At 42.6% G+C, this 24,600-nt stretch overlaps 1 protein-coding gene across 2 annotated transcripts in view; it reads left to right on the top strand.

Moving 5' to 3' along the window:
* anos1b (anosmin 1b) overlaps positions 1–24,600 on the top strand; it is a 189,769-nt gene that overhangs the window by 761 nt on the left and 164,408 nt on the right. The gene's annotated exons all lie outside the window — the stretch shown is intronic.

Raw genomic sequence — 24,600 nt, 5'->3', positions numbered from 1 at the left:
AAAGGCGTGAGTGGGGGCCGGAGCTAGGGGTGTGTGTGTGAGTGGAGGGGAAGGGGAGGGCTGGTTTTGGAACTGGCTAAGGCATTAGATCCGCGGCCACCTGGGTGCAGGGTGGAGGGGTAATGAGGGTGGCCTCTGAATGACTGGGAGTCCAGTCCCCGCTCTGGGCTGAGAGGTGTCGGCGTGCCGCTGATTCACAGCTCTGAAGAGGGAGGGAGGGAGGGATGGTGGGGCTGGCTGAGGGAGGGATGGTGGGGCTGGCTGAGGGAGGGATGGTGGGGCTGGCTGAGGGAGGGATGGTGGGGCTGGCTGAGGGAGGGATGGTGGGGCTGGCTGAGGGAGGGATGGTGGGGCTGGCTGAGGGAGGGATGGTGGGGCTGGCTGAGGGAGGGATGGTGGGGCTGGCTGAGGGAGGGATGGTGGGGCTGGCTGAGGGAGGGATGGTGGGGCTGGCTGAGGGAGGGATGGTGGGGCTGGCTGAGGGAGGGATGGTGGGGCTGGCTGAGGGAGGGATGGTGGGGCTGGCTGAGGGGGGATGGTGGTGGGGCTGGCTGAGGGGGTGGAGGTGGGGCTGGCTGAGGGACGGATGGAGGTGGGGCTGGCTGAGGGGGTGGAGGTGGGGCTGGCTGAGGGACGGATGGAGGTGGGGCTGGCTGAGGGGGGGTGGAGGTGGGGCTGGCTGAGGGAGGGATGGTGGGGCTGGCTGAGGGAGGGATGGTGGGGCTGGCTGAGGGAGGGCTGGGGGGGCTGGCTGAGGGAGGGATGGTGGGGCTGGCTGAGGGAGGGATGGTGGGGCTGGCTGAGGGAGGGATGGTGGGGCTGGCTGAGGGAGGGATGGTGGGGCTGGCTGAGGGAGGGGTGGAGGTGGGGCTGGCTGAGGGAGGGATGGTGGGGCTGGCTGAGGGAGGGGTGGAGGTGGGGCTGGCTGGGGGAGCTGTAGAGTAAAATGAAACAACTTGTATATAGGCTATACCTACTAGGTCAAATCCTTCTAGCTGTAAGGACCTAATCCTTAACGATAAATTACAATTTATTAGATCACATAAAGGACAATATGTCTTATTTAACTTGTTTGTCTTATTATTTTTACACTTCTGATTGGACCGATTGACAACATCCTCCAATAGGAGAATATGTTGTGTACTGTAGGCTCAAATGCTCCCAGGAATCTGAGCTAACTTTACTGCAGTACATTTATAACATAACATTTCTATCCAAGTAATCCTTATCAGATCTGTGAATTTTTTAAATGAATGATAATGTGAGTTTGAGATATGATGTGACTTCATATGCTGTGTGGTGGAACCACAGACATTTCTAGATAACCAACAAGCTCTCACAGTCTCACTGCAGAGTTAGACGTTCATTCATGTTTTTCTCCAAATGTCAAATTTCAACGTTTCTCCAAACATCAAATTTCAAAGTGTCTTTGACACCCTGGGTTGACTCTTTCTGGTCAGTATCGTTCCATTTCTTCAAACGTCGCTCCAAATGTTCAAATGTAAAAAGATTAAGGCATTGGATAGTGTTAAAACAGTTAAGTTTAGGCACTCATTCCAAATGGTTACGGTATGGGTTAAGGTTTGGGTTAAGGTTTGGGTTAAGGTATGGGTTAAGGTATGGGTTAAGGTATGGGTTACGGTATGGGTTACGGTATGGGTTAAGGTATGGGTTAAGGTATGGTTTAAGGTTTGGGTTAAGGTATGGGTTAAGGTATGGGTTAAGGTATGGGTTAAGGTATGCGTTAAGGTATGCGTTAAGGTTTGGGTTAAGGTTTGGGTTTGGGTTAAGGTATGGGTTAAGGTATGGGTTAAGGTATGGGTTAAGGTTTGGCTTAAGGTATGGGTTAAGGTATGGGTTAAGGTATGGGTTAAGGTATGGGTTAAGGTATGGGTTAAGGTTTGGGTTTGGGTTAAGGTATGGGTTAAGGTATGGGTTAAGGTTTGGATTAAGGTTTGGGTTTGGGTTAAGGTTTGGGTTAAGGTATGGGTTAAGGTATGGGTTAAGGTATGGGTTAAGGTTTGGGTTAAGGTATGGGTTAAGGTATGGGTTAAGGTTTGGGTTAAGGTATGGGTTAAGGTATGGGTTAAGGTATGGGTTAAGGTATGGGTTAAGGTTTGGGTTAAGGTATGGGTTAAGGTATGGGTTAAGGTATGGGTTAAGGTATGGGTTAAGGTTTGGGTTAAGGTTTGGGTTTGGGTTAAGGTATGGGTTAAGGTATGGGTTAAGGTATGGGTTAAGGTTTGGGTTAAGGTATGGGTTAAGGTATGGGTTAAGGTATGGGTTAAGGTTTGGGTTAAGGTTTGGGTTAAGGTTTGGGTTAAGGTATGGGTTAAGGTATGGGTTAAGGTATGGGTTAAGGTATGGGTTAAGGTATGGATTAAGGTTTGGCTTAAGGTATGGGTTAAGGTATGGGTTAAGGTATGGGTTAAGGTATGGGTTAAGGTATGGGTTAAGGTTTGGGTTTGGGTTAAGGTATGGGTTAAGGTATGGGTTAAGGTATGGGTTAAGGTTTGGATTAAGGTTTGGGTTTGGGTTAAGGTATGGGTTAAGGTATGGGTTAAGGTATGGGTTAAGGTATGGGTTAAGGTATGGGTTAAGGTATGGGTTAAGGTTTGGGTTAAGGTATGGGTTAAGGTATGGGTTAAGGTATGGGTTAAGGTATGGGTTAAGGTTTGGGTTTGGGTTAAGGTATGGGTTAAGGTATGGGTTAAGGTATGGGTTAAGGTTTGGGTTAAGGTATGGGTTAAGGTATGGGTTAAGGTATGGGTTAAGGTTTGGGTTAAGGTTTGGGTTTGGGTTAAGGTATGGGTTAAGGTATGGGTTAAGGTATGGGTTAAGGTATGGATTAAGGTTTGGGTTTGGGTTAAGGTATGGGTTAAGGTATGGGTTAAGGTATGGGTTAAGGTTTGGGTTAAGGTATGGGTTAAGGTATGGGTTAAGGTTTGGGTTAAGGTTTGGGTTTGGGTTAAGGTATGGGTTAAGGTATGGGTTAAGGTATGGGTTAAGGTTTGGGTTAAGGTTTGGGTTTGGGTTAAGGTATGGGTTAAAGTATGGGTTAAGGTATGGGTTAAGGTATGGGTTAAGGTATGGGTTAAGGTTTGGGTTAAGGTTTGGGTTAAGGTATGGGTTAAGGTATGGGTTAAGATTTGGGTTAAGGTATGGGTTAAGGTATGGGTTAAGGTATGGGTTAAGGTATGGGTTAAGGTTTGGGTTAAGGTATGGGTTAAGGTATGGGTTAAGGTTTGGGTTAAGGTTTGGGTTTGGGTTAAGGTATGGGTTAAGGTATGGGTTAAGGTATGGGTTAAGGTTTGGGTTAAGGTATGGGTTAAGGTATGGGTTAAGGTATGGGTTAAGGTATGGGTTAAGGTTTGGGTTAAGGTTTGGGTTTGGGTTAAGGTATGGGTTAAGGTATGGGTTAAGGTTTGGGTTAAGGTTTGGGTTTGGGTTAAGGTATGGGTTAAGGTATGGGTTAAGGTATGGGTTAAGGTTTGGGTTAAGGTATGGGTTAAGGTATGGGTTAAGGTTTGGGTTAAGGTTTGGGATAGGGTTCAAACAATAAAATGCAGAAGACACATTTCAGTTGAATGCATTCAGTTGGACAGTTGACTAGGTACCCCCCCCTTCCCTTTCCTGTCCACACCACCCTAGTAGAACCCATAGAACCCATAGAACCCAGAACCCATAGAACCCAGAACCCATAGAACCCAGAACCCATAGCGCCCACTGCCACCCCTAGTGGCCGGTTGGGAAAGGCATTTCCCGACGTCTTTAGGTCATGGGATAAACGTCCAACTTCAAAGTCACTCTCGAGCGATCTGCCTGAGATAACAGCCGCAGATGACATCATCTGAGAAATGACTGTTGTCAAGTCACGTCCACATGTGTGTTTGTGTGCCAAAACACATCATACCACCAGCCACAGGAGTGTGTGTGTGTGTGTGTGTGTGTGTGTGTGTGTGTGTGTGTGTGTGTGTGTGTGTGTGTGTGTGTGTGTGTGTGTGTGTGTGTGTGTGTGTGTGTGTGTGTGTGTGTGTGTGAGAGAGAGAGAGAAAATCCCACCCTGGCTTGGCTTGCTTCCGACCACTGGAATGTGACCCTCACTATTTCCAGTTCACACCTCAGTCAGCCTGCTCCTTAGTGAGTCGTACTGTGTGTTGTTCTGTATGTGTTCCCTGTAGCAAGTGTTGTTCTGAATGTGTTCCCTGTAGTGTGTGTGTTGTTCTGTATGTGTTCCCTGTAGCATGTGTTGTTCTGAATGTGTTCCCTGTAGTGTGTGTTGTTCTGAATGTGTTCCCTGTAGTGTGTGTTGTTCTGTATGTGTTCCCTGTAGTGTGTGTGTTGTTCTGTATGTGTTCCCTGTAGTGTGTGTGTTGTTCTGTATGTGTTCCCTGTAGCATGTGTTGTTCTGAATGTGTTCCCTGTAGTGTGTGTGTTGTTCTGTATGTGTTCCCTGTAGTGTGTGTGTTGTTCTGTATGTGTTCCCTGTAGTGTGTGTGTTGTTCTGTATGTGTTCCCTGTAGTGTGTGTTGTTCTGTATGTGTTCCCTGTAGTGTGTGTGTTGTTCTGTATGTGTTCCCTGTAGTGTGTGTGTTGTTCTGTATGTGTTCCCTGTAGTGTGTCTGTTGTTCTGTATGTGTTCCCTGTAGTGTGTGTGTTGTTCTGTATGTGTTCCCTGTAGTGTGTCTGTTGTTCTGTATGTGTTCCCTGTAGCATGTGTTGTTCTGAATGTGTTCACTGTAGTGTGTCTGTTGTTCTGAATGTGTTCCCTGTAGTGTGTGTTGTTCTGTATGTGTTCCTTGTTGCGTGTGTGTGTTTTTGTGCGTGTCATAAGCTTCTCTGAGCGACGTGTCTCCTCTCGGGCACTAGATAGGTAGTCAGGTAGGGTTAAGTTCAAAGGTCACCTGTGCAGCCGTCCACACCACCTACAAGCTCTGACAGACAGACAAATGGACAGAGAGATAGTACATTCTTGCTGATGTCATCCTCTCCCGTGGGCTGTCCTCTCCTGTCTGGGGGCGATTTACTCCTGGCGATAGGTATACTGAGGTACTGACCTAAGACAAAGAGACAGAGAGCCTTAGAGCACATCTAAAAACAGCAAGATCAAAGGTTTTCCTTTTCCTTTCCTGGGACCACCAATCACAGTCCAAAGCTCTCGAGGACCAACATTTGCGGAGTCTCAGATTTTTATAAAACATAAAATATCTTAATGGTCAAATGTTGTCAATTTTATTAGGGAATATAACAGAATACTATTACAGATGGATGTTTGATAACAATTTCCATTGTGAAAACCCTAACCCTCCCCTGTGCTGCACAGACTCTATATACCTGCTCTACTATCTACAGAGACTCTATATACCTGCTCTACTATCTACAGAGACTCTATATACCTGCTCTACTATCTACAGAGACTCTATACCTGCTCTACTATCTACAGAGACTCTATATACCTGCTCTACTATCTACAGAGACTCTATACCTGCTCTACTATCTACAGAGACTCTACATACCTGCTCTACTATCTACAGAGACTCTATGTACCTGCTCTACTATCTACAGAGACTCTACATACCTGCTCTACTGTCTACAGAGACTCTATATACCTGCTCTACTATCTACAGAGGTTCTATATACCTGCTCTACTATCTACAGAGACTATATACCTGCTCTACTATCTACAGAGACTATATACCTGCTCTACTATCTACAGAGACTCTATATACCTGCTCTACTATCTACAGAGACTCTATATATCTGCTCTACTATCTACAGAGACTCTACATACCTGCTCTACTATCTACAGAGACTCTATATACCTGCTCTACTATCTACAGAGACTATATACCTGCTCTACTATCTACAGAGACTATATACCTGCTCTACTATCTACAGAGACTATATACCTGCTCTACTATCTACAGAGACTATATACCTGCTCTACTATCTACAGAGACTCTATATACCTGCTCTACTATCTACAGAGCTCTACTATCTACAGAGATATACCTGCTCTACTATCTACAGAGACTCTATATACCTGCTCTACTATCTACAGAGACTCTATATACCTGCTCTACTATCTACAGAGACTCTATATACCTGCTCTACTATCTACAGAGACTATATACCTGCTCTACTATCTACAGAGACTCTATATACCTGCTCTACTATCTACAGAGACTATATACCTGCTCTACTATCTACAAAGACTATATACCTGCTCTACAATCCACAGAGTCTATATACCTGCTCTACAATCCACAGAGTCTATATACCTGCTCTACAATCCACAGAGTCTATATACCTGCTCTACAATCCACAGAGTCTATATACCTGCTCTACAATCCACAGACTCTATATACCTGCTCTACTATCTACAGAGACTCTACATACCTGCTCTACTATCTACAGAGACTCTATATACCTGCTCTACTATCTACAAAGACTATATACCTGCTCTACTATCTAGAGACTATATACCTGCTCTACTATCTACAGAGACTCTATATACCTGCTCTACTATCTACAGAGACTCTACATACCTGCTCTACTGTCTACAGAGACTCTATATACCTGCTCTACTATCTACAGAGACTCTATATACCTGCTCTACTATCTACAGAGACTATATACCTGCTCTACTATCTACAGAGACTCTATATACCTGCTCTACAATCCACAGAGTCTATATACCTGCTCTACAATCCACAGAGTCTATATACCTGCTCTACAATCCACAGAGTCTATATACCTGCTCTACAATCCACAGAGTCTATATACCTGCTCTACAATCCACAGAGTCTATATACCTGCTCTACAATCCACAAAGTCTATATACCTGCTCTACAATCCACAGAGTCTATATACCTGCTCTACTGGGAGTTAAGTGATGCTGTTTATGACACGGTTCGTGTTGCCTTCTCCTGTCACCACAAGAGAGAGGTGCTACGCTGCAGCTGGGCTGGGTAGTGGAACCCTGTCATCCTCACCTCACTTGAGCTGGGGTTATCTGGGGCCAGGCACACAAAGGGCCTTCTGATACACCACATACGTCAATGCTAGCTATCATTTATGCCAATGCATTTTTGTCACTCAGTCAGTTTGACTTTCTCCTTTGAGCAAAGCCAAGCCCTGCTAGCCCAGACAGCTGCAAGGGTTGCAGGTGTTTCACCATTCAGTTGGCTACTCTTTTCCCCCAACAGAGAGAATGGAAGTAAAATCAAGAATGGAAGTAAAATCAATTGTGGTTGAAAGGGAGACGTGTTAGACAGGATAATGTTATATGTGATAGACAGGATAGTGTTAGACAGGATAGTGTTAGACAGGATAGTGTTAGATGAGATAGTGTTAGACAGGATAGTGTTAGACAGGATAGTGTTAGACAGGATAGTGTTAGACAGGATAGTGTTAGATGAGATAGTGTTAGACAGGATAGTGTTAGATGAGATAGTGTTAGACAGGATAGTGTTAGACAGGATAGTGTTAGATGAGATAGTGTTAGACAGGATAGTGTTAGACAGGATGGTGTTAGATGAGATAGTGTTAGACAGGATAGTGTTAGACAGGATAGTGTTAGACAGGATAGTGTTAGACAGGATAGTGTTAGACAGGATAGTGTTAGACAGGATAGTGTTAGATGGGATAGTGTTAGACAGGATAGTGTTAGATGAGATAGTGTTAGACAGGATAGTGTTAGACAGGATGGTGTTAGACAGGATAGTGTTAGATGAGATAGTGTTAGACAGGATAGTGTTAGATGGGATAGTGTTAGATGAGATAGTGTTAGACAGGATAGTGTTAGACAGGATAGTGTTAGATGAGATAGTGTTAGACAGGATAGTGTTAGACAGGATAGTGTTAGACAGGATAGTGTTAGACAGGATAGTGTTAGACAGGATAGTGTTAGATGAGATAGTGTTAGACAGGATAGTGTTAGACAGGATAGTGTTAGATGAGATAGTGTTAGACAGGATAGTGTTAGACAGGATGGTGTTAGATGAGATAGTGTTAGACAGGATAGTGTTAGACAGGATGGTGTTAGATGTGATAGTGTTAGACAGGATAGTGTTAGATGTGATAGTGTTAGACAGGATAGTGTTAGACAGGATAGTGTTCGATGAGATAGTGTTAGACAGGATAGTGTTAGACAGGATAGTGTTAGATGAGATAGTGTTAGACAGGATTGTGTTAGACAGGATGGTGTTAGACAGGATAGTGTTAGATGAGATAGTGTTAGACAGGATAGTGTTAGATGAGATAGTGTTAGATGAGATAGTGTTAGATGAGATAGTGTTAGACAGGATAGTGTTAGACAGGATAGTGTTAGATGAGATAGTGTTAGACAGGATAGTGTTAGATGAGATAGTGTTAGATGAGATAGTGTTAGACAGGATAGTGTTAGATGAGATAGTGTTAGACAGGATAGTGTTAGATGAGATAGTGTTAGACAGGATAGTGTTAGATGAGATAGTGTTAGATGAGATAGTGTTAGATGAGATAGTGTTAGATGAGATAGTGTTAGACAGGATAGTGTTAGATGAGATAGTGTTAGACAGGATAGTGTTAGACAGGATAGTGTTAGACAGGATGGTGTTAGATGAGATAGTGTTAGACAGGATAGTGTTAGACAGGATGGTGTTAGATGAGATATTGTTAGATGAGATAGTGTTAGACAGGATAGTGTTAGACAGGATAGTGTTAGATGAGATAGTGTTAGATGAGATAGTGTTAGACAGGATAGTGTTAGATGAGATAGTGTTAGACAGGATAGTGTTAGACAGGATAGTGTTAGATGAGATAGTGTTAGATGAGATAGTGTTAGACAGGATAGTGTTAGATGAGATAGTGTTAGACAGGATAGTGTTAGATGAGATAGTGTTAGACAGGATAGTGTTAGACAGGATAGTGTTAGACAGGATAGTGTTAGACAGGATAGTGTTAGACATGATGGTGTTAGATGAGATAGTGTTAGACAGGATAGTGTTAGACAGGATGGTGTTAGATGAGATAGTGTTAGATGAGATAGTGTTAGATGAGATAGTGTTAGATGAGATAGTGTTAGATGAGATAGTGTTAGATGAGATAGTGTTAGACAGGATAGTGTTAGACAGGATAGTGTTAGACAGGATAGTGTTAGACAGGATGGTGTTAGATGAGATAGTGTTAGACAGGATAGTGTTAGACAGGATGGTGTTAGATGAGATAGTGTTAGATGAGATAGTGTTAGACAGGATAGTGTTAGACAGGATAGTGTTAGATGAGATAGTGTTAGATGAGATAGTGTTAGATGAGATAGTGTTAGATGAGATAGTGTTAGACAGGATAGTGTTAGATGAGATAGTGTTAGACAGGATAGTGTTAGATGAGATAGTGTTAGACAGGATAGTGTTAGACAGGATAGTGTTAGACAGGATGGTGTTAGATGAGATAGTGTTAGACAGGATAGTGTTAGACAAGATGGTGTTAGATGAGATAGTGTTAGACAGGATAGTGTTAGACAGGATAGTGTTAGATGAGATAGTGTTAGATGAGATAGTGTTAGATGAGATAGTGTTAGACAGGATAGTGTTAGACAGGATAGTGTTAGACAGGATAGTGTTAGATGAGATAGTGTTAGATGAGATAGTGTTAGATGAGATAGTGTTAGATGAGATAGTGTTAGACAGGATAGTGTTAGATGAGATAGTGTTAGACAGGATAGTGTTAGACAGGATAGTGTTAGATGAGATAGTGTTAGACAGGATAGTGTTAGATGAGATAGTGTTAGACAGGATAGTGTTAGACAGGATAGTGTGAGATGGCATTGTGTAGAAGACCCTGAGACCTCAGGAGAGGCCAGAATACATTGGGTTCCCTGCTATTAAATGTCCCAGGTCCTTCAGACCGTGGAGAGACTGTGTGTGTGTTGGAAGAATGAAGCTATTCTTCTTCACTCTTTGTCTCCTCTCCTGTCTTAGACATGCAGACATGTTTGCTCTGATGGGTTCTTCTCTCTGCTGTAGGTGACCTTACCACAAATGGTCACAGCTCTGAACACTCCCAAATCAACCTGTGACCCATGAAGTTTACATGCAACAAAACTCTGTTAGCTCTCTGAGCTAAAGCCTAGGCATTGGCTAGAGAAGAAAACGACTATTTTATGTCTCAGGAATGATTACTCATCACCGAACCAACTTCCTTACAACCCTTCACATATATCTGAAAGGAATGGGTGAGTGTAAACAATATGGGTACAGTGGTTTAGAGGGGTAGGGGTTAGGGGTTAGGGGTAGGGGTTAGGGGTTAGGGGTCCAGTGGTTTAGAGGGGTAGGGGTTGGGGGTTAGGGGTCCAGTGGTTTAGAGGGGTAGGGGTTAAGGGTCCAGTGGTTTAGAGGGGTAGGGGTTAAGGGTCCAGTGGTTTAGAAGGGTAGGGGTTAGGGGTTAGGGGTCCAGTGGTTTAGAGGGGTAGGGGTTAGGGGTCCAGTGGTTTAGAGGGGTAGGGGTTAGGGGTTAGGGATCCAGTGGTTTAGAGGGGTAGGGGGTAGGGGTTAGGGATCCAGTGGTTTAGAGGGGTAGGGGTTAGGGGTTAGGGATCCAGTGGTTTAGAGGGGTATGGGTTAGGGGTTAGGGGTACAGTGGTTTAGAGGGGTAGGGGTTAGGGGTACAGTGGTTTAGAGGGGTAGGGGTTAGGGGTACAGTGGTTAGGGGATAGGGGTAGGGGTACAGTGGTTTAGAGGGGTAGAGGTTAGCGGTACAGTGGTTTAGAGGGGTAGGGGGTAGGGGTTAGGGGTCCAGTGGTTTAGAGGGGTAGGGGTTAGGGGTTAGGGATCCAGTGGTTTAGAGGGTTAGGGGGTTTGGGTTATGGATCCAGTGGTTTGGAGGGGTAGGGGTTAGGGATCCAGTGGTTTAGAGGGTTAGGGGTTAGGGGTTAGGGTACAGTGATTTAGAGGGGTAGGGGTTAGGGGTACAGTGGTTTAGAGGGGTAGGGGTTAGGGGTACAGTGGTTAGGGGGTAGGGGTTAGGGGTACAGTGGTTTAGAGGGGTAGAGGTTAGGGGTACAGTGGTTTAGAGGGGTAGGGGTTAGGGGTACATTGGTTTAGAGGGGTAGGGGTTAGGGGTACAGTGGTTTAGAGGGGTAGGGGTTAGGGGTACTGTGGTTAGGGGATAGGGGTAGGGGTTAGGGGTACAGTGGTTTAGAGGGGTAGAGGTTAGGGGTACAGTGGTTTAGAGGGGTAGGGGTTAGGGGTACAGTGGTTTAGAGGGGTAGGGGTTAGGGGTTAGGGGTACAGTGGTTAGGGGATAGGGGTAGGGGTTAGGGGTTAGGGGTACAGTGGTTTAGAGGGGTAGAGGTTAGGGGTACAGTGGTTTAGAGGGGTAGAGGTTAGGGGTTAGGGGTCCAGTGGTTTAGAGGGGTAGGGTTTAGGGGTTAGGGGTCCAGTGGTTTACAGGGGCAGGGGTTAAGGGTCCAGTGGTTTAGAGGGGTAGGGGTTAGGGGTCCAGTGGTTTAGAGGGGTAGGGGTTAGGGGTTAGGGGTCCAGTGGTTTAGAGGGGTAGGGGTTAGGGGTTAGGGATCCAGTGGTTCAGAGGGGTAGGGGTTAGGGGTTAAGGGTACAGGGGCTGATTGGGGTAGGGGTTAAGGGTACAGGGGCTGATTGCGGTAGGGGTTAAGGGTACAGGGTTGGTTGGGGTAGGGGTACAGGGTTGGTTGGGGTAAGGGTTAGGGGTACAGGTGTTGATTGGGATAGGGGTGATTTGAGATGGGCAGTAGCCTGACTCTCAGGAGGAAGTGGGGGAAGTCGAAGGGCAGAGCATATGGAATGAGGCTGAGGTATGTGAGACAGAGGCGGTCGGTGCCGTTCCAGATGAGGGAGTATGATACAACATTTTATGAGCCCGGCCTTATTTCTATTTCAGCATATTGGATGACTGTCATTCATATTCACCCAGTTCAATGTAACAGCGATAGGTTTAGGATACTGTAATTCATGTTCCATTCACCCAGTTCAATGTAACAGCGATAGGTTTAGGTTACTGTCATTCATGTTCCATTCACCCAGTTCAATGTAACAGCGATAGGTTTAGGTTACTGTCATTCATGTTCCATTCACCCAGTTCAATGTAACAGCGATAGGTTTAGGATACTGTCATTCATGTTCCCTTCACCCAGTTCAATGTAACAGCGATAGGTTTAGGATACTGTCATTCATGTTCCATTCACCCAGTTCAATGTAACAGCGATAGGTTTAGGATACTGTCATTCATATTCACCCAGTTCAATGTAACAGCGATAGGTTTAGGTTACTGTCATTCATGTTCCATTCACCCAGTTCAATGTAACAGCGATAGGTTTAGGTTACTGTCATTCATGTTCCATTCACCCAGTTCAATGTAACAGCGATAGGTTGAGGATACTGTCATTCATATTCACCCAGTTCAATGTAACAGCGATAGGTTTAGGTTACTGTCATTCATATTCACCCAGTTCAATGTAACAGCGATAGGTTTAGGTTACTGTCATTCATGTTCCATTCACCCAGTTCAATGTAACAGCGATAGGTTTAGGTTACTGTCATTCATATTCACCCAGCTCAATGTAACAGCGATAGGTTTAGGTTACTGTCATTCATATTCACCCAGTTCAATGTAACAGCGATAGGTTTAGGATACTATCATTCATGTTCCATTCACCCAGTTCAATGTAACAGCGATAGGTTTAGGTTACTGTCATTCATGTTCCATTCACCCATTTCAATGTAACAGCGATAGGTTTAGGTTACTGTCATTCATATTCACCCAGCTCAATGTAACAGCGATAGGTTTAGGTTACTGTCATTCATGTTCCATTCACCCAGTTCAATGTAACAGCGATAGGTTTAGGTTACTGTCATTCATGTTCCATTCACCCAGTTCAATGTAAGAGCGATAGGTTTAGGTTACTGTCATTCATGTTCCATTCACCCAGTTCAATGTAACAGCGATAGGTTTAGGATACTGTCATTCATGTTCCATTCACCCAGTTCAATGTAACAGCGATAGGTTTAGGATACTGTCATTCATATTCACCCAGTTCAATGTAACAGCGATAGGTTTAGGTTACTGTCATTCATGTTCCATTCACCCAGTTCAATGTAACAGCGATAGGTTTAGGTTACTGTCATTCATGTTCCATTCACCCAGTTCAATGTAACAGCGATAGGTTTAGGTTACTGTCATTCATGTTCCATTCACCCAGTTCAATGTAACAGCGATAGGTTTAGGATACTGTCATTCATATTCACCCAGTTCAATGTAACAGCGATAGGTTTAGGTTACTGTCATTCATATTCACCCAGTTCAATGTAACAGCGATAGGTTTAGGTTACTGTCATTCATGTTCCATTCACCCAGTTCAATGTAACAGCGATAGGTTTAGGTTACTGTCATTCATATTCACCCAGCTCAATGTAACAGCGATAGGTTTAGGTTACTGTCATTCATATTCACCCAGTTCAATGTAACAGCGATAGGTTTAGGATACTGTCATTCATATTCACCCAGTTCAATGTAACAGCGATAGGTTTAGGTTACTGTCATTCATATTCACCCAGTTCAATGTAACAGCGATAGGTTTAGGTTACTGTCATTCATGTTCCATTCACCCAGTTCAATGTAACAGCGATAGGTTTAGGTTACTGTCATTCATATTCACCCAGCTCAATGTAACAGCGATAGGTTTAGGTTACTGTCATTCATATTCACCCAGTTCAATGTAACAGCGATAGGTTTAGGATACTATCATTCATGTTCCATTCACCCAGTTCAATGTAACAGCGATAGGTTTAGGTTACTGTCATTCATGTTCCATTCACCCATTTCAATGTAACAGCGATAGGTTTAGGTTACTGTCATTCATATTCACCCAGCTCAATGTAACAGCGATAGGTTTAGGTTACTGTCATTCATGTTCCATTCACCCAGTTCAATGTAACAGCGATAGGTTTAGGTTACTGTCATTCATGTTCCATTCACCCAGTTCAATGTAAGAGCGATAGGTTTAGGTTACTGTCATTCATGTTCCATTCACCCAGTTCAATGTAACAGCGATAGGTTTAGGATACTGTCATTCATGTTCCATTCACCCAGTTCAATGTAACAGCGATAGGTTTAGGATACTGTCATTCATATTCACCCAGTTCAATGTAACAGCGATAGGTTTAGGTTACTGTCATTCATGTTCCATTCACCCAGTTCAATGTAACAGCGATAGGTTTAGGTTACTGTCATTCATGTTCCATTCACCCAGTTCAATGTAACAGCGATAGGTTTAGGTTACTGTCATTCATGTTCCATTCACCCAGTTCAATGTAACAGCGATAGGTTTAGGATACTGTCATTCATATTCACCCAGTTCAATGTAACAGCGATAGGTTTAGGTTACTGTCATTCATATTCACCCAGTTCAATGTAACAGCGATAGGTTTAGGTTACTGTCATTCATGTTCCATTCACCCAGTTCAATGTAACAGCGATAGGTTTAGGTTACTGTCATTCATATTCACCCAGCTCAATGTAACAGCGATAGGTTTAGGTTACTGTCATTCATATTCACCCAGTTCAATGTAACAGCGATAGGTTTAGGATACTATCATTCATGTTCCATTCACCCAGTTCAATGTAACAGCGATAGGTTTAGGTTACTGTCATTCATGTTCCATTCACCCATTTCAATGTAACAGCGATAGGTTTAGGTTACTGTCATTCATATTCACCCAGCTCAATGTAACAGCGATAGGTTTAGGTTACTGTCATTCATGTTCCATTCACCCAGTTCAATGTAACAGCGATAGGTTTAGGTTACTGTCATTCATGTTCCATTCACCCAGTTCAATGTAACAGCGATAGGTTTAGGTTACTGTCATTCATGTTCCATTCACCCAGTTCAATGTAACAGCGATAGGTTTAGGTTACTGTCATTCATATTCCATTCACCCAGTTCAATGTAACAGTGACAGGTTTAGGTTACTGTCATTCATGTTCCATTCACCCAGTTCAATGTAACAGCGATAGGTTTAGGTTACTGTCATTCATATTCACCCAGCTCAATGTAACAGCGATAGGTTTAGGTTACTGTCATTCATATTCACCCAGCTCAATGTAACAGTGATAGGTTTAGGTTACTGTCATTCATATTCACCCAGTTCAATGTAACAGCGATAGGTTTAGGATACTGTCATTCATGTTCCATTCACCCAGTTCAATGTAACAGCGATAGGTTTAGGTTACTGTCATTCATGTTCCATTCACCCAGTTCAATGTAACATCGATAGGTTTAGGATACTGTCATTCATGTTCCATTCACCCAGTTCAATGTAACAGCGATAGGTTTAGGTTACTGTCATTCATGTTCCATTCACCCAGTTCAATGTAACATCGATAGGTTTAGGATACTACATGATACTCTAATTTCCCCTATATACATCATGAGGTTGCTACAACCTAGCCTACGAATGAAAGTTTACAACGTAGGTGCACAGGTCGAGAGAATTTTGAGTGATCAAGGTGACAGACAGTGACACATTCAATACCGCCTTGCACACTCTCGCCTGCATCTACCTGATCTAGGGTGTAGTCATTAGTCCAACAGTTGCAAATGAGAGTTTCTGTTGGACAAATTCAGGTATGTTTATCCCCGTTTTTGCTTCTGTTTAATTAACGTTTTTCAACAGAATTGGCAGAATGAATACACCCCTGACCACACGCAAACACAGTTCACTTTCACAGCAGTCACATACAAACAGCATGATCACTTTACTAGTTGTATTTATAATTCTTTCTCACAACAATCTACACGCTCTCCGCCTATCACCTTTCCCCTTCGCTTGTGGACTTCAGTGCACAACACATCAGCTGTCTGTGATCATGCGAAATAACCTGTGACACCGCTACACACAGCCTACATCGTTGTCATGTCATCGTCAATATAGCTACTGGAACTAACACTTTAGTAAACCCGCTACTAATCATACAATACAGTGTACAGTCAGAAAGCAGTTTAGCAGTTACCCTGGCGGGAACCAGTGGCAATTAATGTATAAAACCCAAAGCTTACCTTGACTTGTTTTTATTTATTTTATATAACCTTTATTTAACTTGGCAAGTCAGTTAACAAATTCTTAATTACAATGACGGCCTACCCCAGCCAAACCCGGACAACGCTGGGCCAATTGTGCGCCGCCCCATGGGACTCCCAATCATGTCCAGTTGTGATACAGCCTGGAATTGAGCCAAGGTCTGTAGTGATGCCTCTTGCACTGAGATGCAGTGCCTTAGACCGCTGCGCCACTTGGGAAGAGTTCCAAAGTTGGATAGCCATAGCCAGCTAGCTAACATAGCATCCCTCTCTGTTGGATAGCCATAGCCAGCTAGCTAACATAGCATCCCTCTCTGTTGGATAGCCATAGCCAGCTAGCTAACATAGCATCCCTCTCTGTTGGATAGTCATAGCCAGCTAGCTAACATAGCTTCCCTCTCTGTTGGATAGCCATAGCCAGCTAGCTAACATAGCATCCCTCTCTGTTGGATAGCCATAGCCAGCTAGCTAACATAGCATCCCTCTCTGTTGGATAGTCATAGCCAGCTAGCTAACATAGCTTCCCTCTCTGTTGGATAGCCATAGCCAGCTAGCTAACATAGCATCCCAGGTGTTGGAGTAGGACAAACTAGCTAGCTGCATTCGCTAGCTAAGTGAAAGTGAAAGTTTACAAAAAATACAACCAAATATAGTTAGTTCTCTCTCTCTCTCTCTTGCGCCTCATTAATTTTGGAATAAATTAATTTGTTAAAAACTGTTAAACTATTGTCTTTCTCTTTCTTTGCGTCAACTACTCATCACATTTCATGCACTGCAGTGCTAACTAGCTGTAGCTTATGCTTTCAGTACTAGATTCATTCTCTGATCTTTTGATTGGGTGGACAACATGTCAGTTCATGCTGTGATACATTGTAGGACGTCCTCCAAAAATAGTTATAATTACTGTGTAAGTCTATGGAAGGGGGTGAGAACAATTAGCCTCCTAGGTTTTATACTGAATTCAATGTACCCAGAAGAGGACAGAAGCTAGTTGTCCTCCGGCTACACCATGGTGCTACCCCACAGAGTACTGTTCAGGCTACTGTAGACCATTACAAAACAGTGTGTTTTAATCAATTATTTGGTGACGTGAATATACACTGCTCAAAAAAATAAAGGGAACACTTAAACAACACAATGTAACTCCAAGTCAATCACACTTCTGTGAAATCAAACTGTCCACTTAGGAAGCAAAACTGATTGACAATACATTTCACATGCTGTTGTGCAAATTGAATAGACAACAGGTGGAAATTATAGGCAATTAGCAAGACACCCCCAATAAAGGAGTGGTTCTGCAGGTGGTGACCACAGACCACTTCTCAGTTCCTATGCTTCCTGGCTGGTGTTTTGGTCACTTTTGAATGCTGGTGGTGCTTTCACTCTAGTGGTAGCATGAGACGGAGTCTACAACCCACACAAGTGGCTCAGGTAGTGCAGCTCATCCAGGATGGAACATCAATGCGAGCTGTGGCAAGAAGGTTTGCTGTGTCTGTCAGCGTAGTGTCCAGAGCATGGTGGCGCTACCAGGAGACAGGTGAGTACATCAGGAGACGTGGAGGAGGCCTAGGAGGGCAACAACCCAGCAGCAGGACCGCTACCTCCGCCTTTGTGCAAGGAAGAGCAGGAGAAGCACTGCCAGAGCCCTGCAAAATGACCTTCAGCAGGCCACAAATGTGCATGTGTCTGCTCAAACGGTCAGAAACAGACTCCATGAGGGTGGTATGAGGACCCGACGTCCACAGGTGGGAGTTGTGCTTACAGCCCAACACTGTGCAGGACGTTTGGCATTTGCCAGAGAACACCAAGATTGGCAAATTCGCCACTGGCGCCCTGTGCTCTTCACAGATGAATGCAGGTTCACACTGAGCACATGTGACAGACGTGACAGAGTCTGGCAACGCCGTAGAGAACGTTCTGCTGCCTGAAACATCCTCCAGCATGACCGGTTTGGTGGTGGGTCAGTCATGGTGTGGGGTGGCATTTCTTTGGGGGGCCGCACAGCCCTCCATGTGCTCGCCAGAGGTAGCCTGACTCTCATTACGTACCGAGATGAGATCCTCAGACCCTTTGTGAGACCATATGCTGGTGTGGTTGGCCCTGGGTTCCTCCTAATGCAAGACAATGCTAGACCTCATGTGGCTGGAGTGTGTCAGCAGTTCCTGCCAGAGGAAGGCATTGATGCTATGGACTGGCCCGCCCGTTCCCCAGACCTGAATCCAATTGAGCACATCTGGGACATCATGTCTCGCTCCATCTACCAACGCCACGTTGCACCACAGACTGTCCAGGAGTTGGCGGATGCTTTAGTCCAGATCTGGGAGGAGATCCCTCAGGAGACCATCCGCCACCTCATCAGGAGCATGCCCAGGCGTTATAGGGAGGTCATACAGGCACGTGGAGGCCACACACACTACTGAGCCTCATTTGACTTGTTTTAAGGACATTACATCAAAGTTGGATCAGCCTGTAGTGTGGTTTTCCACTTTAATTTTGAGTGTGACTCCAAATCCAGACCTCCATGGGTTGATACATTTGATTTCCATTGATCAGTTTTGTGCGATTTTGTTGTCAGCACATTCAACTATGTAAGGAAAAAAGTATTTAATAAGAATATTTCATTCATTCAGATCTAGGATGTGTTATTTTAGTGTTCCATTTATTTTTTTGAGCAGTGTATTTAGTTTTATCTCAAAATCTTAACTTTTTTATAAATGTTTCACTATTTTTTTTCTGAAATTCACTGAGAATGATGATCCTCCCCTTTCTCCTCTGAGGAGCCTCCACTGATGGTAACCCTAACCCAGGCCAGTAACAGAGGTTGGTCAGATTTAGCCCACTGAACCAAAGCTCCTCTTCTCTTCTACTGTTCAGCAAGAGAGATGCCTAGAAATTGGTCTCCCCAATTTGGTCAGTTTCCTTTCTTAGTCAGTTTCTTTTTCCTGGTCAGTTTTTCATGACTGTCACAGTCACAGCCCTACCAGGGAAATCTCCTGTCTCTGGTCTGTCTCTGTCTATATCAGGAGCATGATACAGCGGCCGAGTGTTTATGAAGTTTAAGCCAGGTCTTTCAGGGCGTTGGACAACAGCGTTGTGAGTCCCCTCATATGAAAAATATATCCATTAAGAATTAGTGAGTAGTCCATTTTGTTGTTGTAATAGAAAAAAAATACAATTCAACAAACAAAACATTTAGTTCAGTTTATTCATTTGACCATTTAAAAAAACAAGCACACATAAAACTTGAAAAAGCCATACATGCACATGAATTAAAATCATGGAGGATAACACACAATACAGTCTGGGAATTATTTCCATTGTTAAATCATGGAGGATAAGACAATACAGTCTGGGACTTATTTCCATTGTTAAATCATGGAGGATAAGACAATACAGTCTGGGACTTATTTCCATTGTTAAATCATGGAGGATAACACACAATACAGTCTGGGACTTATTTCCATTGTTACATCATGGAGGATAACACACAATACAGTCTGGGACTTATTTCCATTGTTAAATCATGGAGGATAACACACAATACAGTCTGGGAATTATTTCCATTGTTAAATCATGGAGGATAAGACAATACAGTCTGGGACTTATTTCCATTGTTAAATCATGGAGGATAAGACAATACAGTCTGGGAATTATTTCCATTGTTAAATCATGGAGGATAAGACAATACAGTCTGGGACTTATTTCCATTGTTAAATCATGGAGGATAACACACAATACAGTCTGGGACTTATTTCCATGGTTAAATCATGGAGGATAACACACAATACAGATGACTTATTTCCATGATTAAATCATGGAGGATAACACACAATACAGTCTGGGACTTATTTCCATTGTTACATCATGGAGGATAACACACAATACAGTCTGGGACTTATTTCCATTGTTAAATCATGGAGGATAACACACAATACAGTCTGGGACTTGTTTCCATTGTTAAATCATGGAGGATAACACACAATACAGTCTGGGACTTATTTCCATTGTTAAATCATGGAGGATAACACACAATACAGTCTGGGACTTATTTCCATTGTTAAATCATGGAGGATAACACACAATACAGTCTGGGACTTGTTTCCATTGTTAAATCATGGAGGATAACACACAATACAGTCTGGGACTTATTTCCATTGTTACATCATGGAGGATAACACACAATACAGTCTGGGACTTATTTCCATTGTTAAATCATGGAGGATAACACACAATACAGTCTGGGACTTATTTCCATTGTTACGTCATGGAGGATAACACACAATACAGTCTGGGACTTATTTCCATTGTTAAATCATGGAGGATAACACACTATACAGTCTGGGACTTATTTCCATTGTTAAATCATGGAGGATAACACACAATACAGTCTGGGACTTATTTCCATTGTTAAATCATGGAGGATAACACACTATACAGTCTGGGACTTATTTCCATTGTTAAATCATGGAGGATAACACACAATACAGTCTGGGACTTATGTCCATTGTTAAATCATGGAGGATAACACACAATACAGTCTGGGACTTATTTCCATTGTTAAATCATAGAGGATAACACACAATACAGTCTGGGACTTATGTCCATTGTTAAATCATGGAGGATAACATGGAGGATAACACACAATACAGTCTGGGACTTATTTCCATTGTTAAATTATGGAGGATAACATGGAGGATAACACACAATACAGTCTGGGACTTATTTCCATTGTTAAATCATGGAGGATAACACACAATACAGTCTGGGACTTATTTCCATTGTTAAATTATGGAGGATAACACACAATACAGTCTGGGACTTATTTCCATTGTTAAATCATGGAGGATAAGACACAATACAGTCTGGGACTTGTTTCCATTGTTAAATCATGGAGGATAACACACAATACAGTCTGGGACTTATTTCCATTGTTAAATCATGGAGGATAAGACACAATACAGTCTGGGACTTGTTTCCATTGTTAAATCATGGAGGATAACACAATACAGTCTGACTTATTTCCATTGTTAAATCATGGAGGATAAGACACAATACAGTCTGGGACTTGTTTCCATTGTTAAATCATGGAGGATAACACAATACAGTCTGACTTATTTCCATTGTTAAATCATGGAGGATAACACAATACAGTCTGGGACTTGTTTCCATTGTTAAATCATGGAGGATAACACACAATACAGTCTGACTTATTTCCATTGTTAAATCATGGAGGATAACACACAATACAGTCTGGGAATTATTTCCATTGTGGCCCTCTTGAGACAAGATGGAACACAGTATACATAGACCAAATGAACTAAACAATTTGCTCACTTGCTCAGACCCACACGTTCCCACAGTATCCCACACCCCAAAATGTTTCTAATACTTGTAAGACTCTACCCTATATGATTTCAAAGATTTTTTTCTCCAATATTTAAATAGTAAATCATCTGATTATCCCATTCTCTTAACAGTGGAGTATCGTTTGACCTCCAGTATTTAAGTAATCGCTTGTTCAATATAAGCGACGAAAATACTGTGCGGTGCGATGTCACACCCCCATTACGCCATGTCTTCAAATATTCAGATAAACCGATTAAAAATAAACTTACACTGTAAAACTTATGACAGCCAACGTTCTAACTCCGCCCCTAGCTTTTGGACTTGATAGCCACTCCCAGAAGACATGGATTACGGAGTCATTGTTAGTTTTACACTTAAGACATGACTCTGCCATTGTGCTGTAGAATTTGTGAATTTTGTCTCTTATATAATACATTCTATACATTCGTTTATACTGGATTAAGGACACAAACTGTAATTGTGTTTGTTAAGTTCCAACACTCCCTCCATCTTGTGCCAATATCCGTTGTTTTTTTTTTAAGTCTTAGTGAGGAGTCATACTGCCACACCTGGGGAGTGTCAGAGAGTTTCACACAGTGAGGGAAGGAGGGAAGGAGGCCCACTGTACCTCTCTCTACCTCTCTTTCTTTCATCCCACTACAGTGAGCTTGACTACTAGACAGATGGTGTAGCTTAACATTAAACCACCGCTCTGACATTAGCCTGAGATGTCTCTGCTCTAATGCGAATGGGAGAGAATATTTGTGTGTGTGTTGTGTGTGTGTGTGTGTTGTGTGTTTTACCACAGTTGGAAATGAGGTCACAGTTCTAGAGCTACTGTACCTTTTCAGTGTGTTGTCTGGAGCAGAGTCTCTCTCTCTCTCTCTCTCTCTCTCTCTCTCTCTCTCTCTCTCTCTCTCTCTCTCTCTCTCTCAGGGCTTTATTAGCATGGGAAACATATGTTTACATTGCCAAAGCAAGTGAAATGACAGTTTTTCTCAATTGCTAAAACACAATTTCTGAAACCTTGCTCCATTTCCTGAACACATTAAACACAAAACCTCATCTTCAAACACTATTTACATAACCTCTGACTCCTCTTGCAAAATGAAACATTCGCCTCAAAACAGTTTTACCTGTGTTCAAAATCAAACACTGCTCTCAAATCGTAAACAAAGTGATCAAAACGATATACACTCTCAAGCAGTCAGTAAACAATACACCGAAAAATAGAAAACACATTTTTCAAAACATACTATTCTCAGGAAGAAGTACATTTTTAATTTAATTTAATTTTTTAATTTAATTTAATTTTTCCCTCATTGTCCTTTGATGAACGAAAACATGTTCTATCATAGTAGCTCAAAATTGATCAGAAATTACTCTGCTTTGCTCTTTGCACTTTTGTTTTTTGTTCTTCCTCCTCCTTGTACCCCTATGTTTTACAGTACTGTACCCTGCATCTCACAAACTTGTCCTTTGTCTCTGTGATACTGTAATTCTTGTTCTTTGGTGATATGAACCTGCAACCAGTCAAAATCTATTGAGCAGTCAGTACTGTTAATAAATGGAAAGCACAATGTTCAGGGCCATACAATTCATCCATTGTACAGTATACAGTCTATAATGCACTGTACTACAGTATCCATTCTCAGACTTTCTCCTTCCCACCTTCAACAACCTGTTTGCTCTCAGAACTGGCTTATATTGGTTGTGTCGCATCATTTGAAACAGGTTAAATCAATTTTGAGTGGTTGTGTTCAATCAATGACATTCGTTCTCTATTTGTATTTGATTGTTGCCACTTGTGTTTACCAGTATGGATGACATGTGCATTAGAGTGCAGAATGTGTTTTGAGAATGAGAATGTGTTTAGAGTTTTGCTGAAAAGTCTAAGTGAGATCTGCAGACTGTGTTTTACCATGTGAAATGGTTTAAGGTATTGACAACAGACTGTGTTTTACCATGTGAAATTGTTTAAGGTATTGACAACAGACTGCATAATTAGCTAAATGAGTCCAGGCAACTGAAACCTTAGTTCAGCCAATGGGGTTTAGTGTTTTAGCAATTGAGAAAAACTGTAACATGTAACATTAGCTAGTTAGCCAGCCAGCTAACTTTAGCTAGCTAGCTAACAGTATACTTTAACTTGAAATGAAAATGACTTTCTGTCAAAATTAGAAACGTGTAATATCTGAAAATGTAGCTAGCTAGACTATCTTACCCGTATACATCATCTCTGTCACAGATGCCATGGTAGCACTTAGTTTGTAGATGTAGAGACAGGTGTTTTCTCCATCTCCTTAGATAATCATACTCTAATTCCACTGATTTCAAAACTCGGTCCTCCAGAAAGTGGAGAGCAACACTTATGCAGTTCTACTACGCGATACATAAAAAAAGCAGCGCTAGACAGGATTACCTACCCATACTGACCAGCTCAAATAGACAGAAGCATGCATTATGGCAGACCAATCCGAACTCATCTCTCGGCATGTCCAGATCACTCATTATCTCAGCTAATCATGGCTAGCGGGAAGAGAGAAACAATATTTCAACCCTGCAGGCGCGACACAAAACGCAGAAATAAAAATATAATTCATGCCTTACCTTTGACGAGCTTCTTTTGTTGGCACTCCAATATGTCCCATAAACATCACAAATGGTCCTTTTGTTCGATTAATTCCGTCGATATATATCCAAAGTGTCCATTTATATCAAAAATGTCCATTTATTTGGCGCGTTTGATCCAGAAAAACACCGGTTCCAACTTGCTCAACGTGACTACAAAATATCTTAAAAGTTACCTGTAAACTTTGCCAAAACATTTCAAACTACTTTTGTAATAATACAACTTTAGGTATTTTTTAAACGGAAATAATTGATCAGATTGAAGACGGAATGATCTGTGTTCAATACAGGAAGAGAACGAATTGAAGCATGCTTTCTGGTCACGTGCCTCTATCTAACAGTACACTTCAAGTGACCCTCGTTCAAGATGGCCGTACTTCTTCATTACACAAAGGAATAACCTCAACCAATTTCTAAAGACTGTTGACATCCAGTGGAAGCGACAGGTCCCTTAGAAATCTGGATTCCCAATGAAAACCCATTGAAAAGAGAGTGACCTCAAAAAAAAACCATCTGAATGGTGTGTCCTC

This window comes from Oncorhynchus masou, chromosome 24 (genome assembly GCF_036934945.1).
Source record: "Oncorhynchus masou masou isolate Uvic2021 chromosome 24, UVic_Omas_1.1, whole genome shotgun sequence".
NCBI lineage: Eukaryota > Metazoa > Chordata > Actinopteri > Salmoniformes > Salmonidae > Oncorhynchus > Oncorhynchus masou.
Note: the sequence above shows the minus strand (reverse complement) of the source record. Positions and strands in the feature narration are given on the sequence as shown.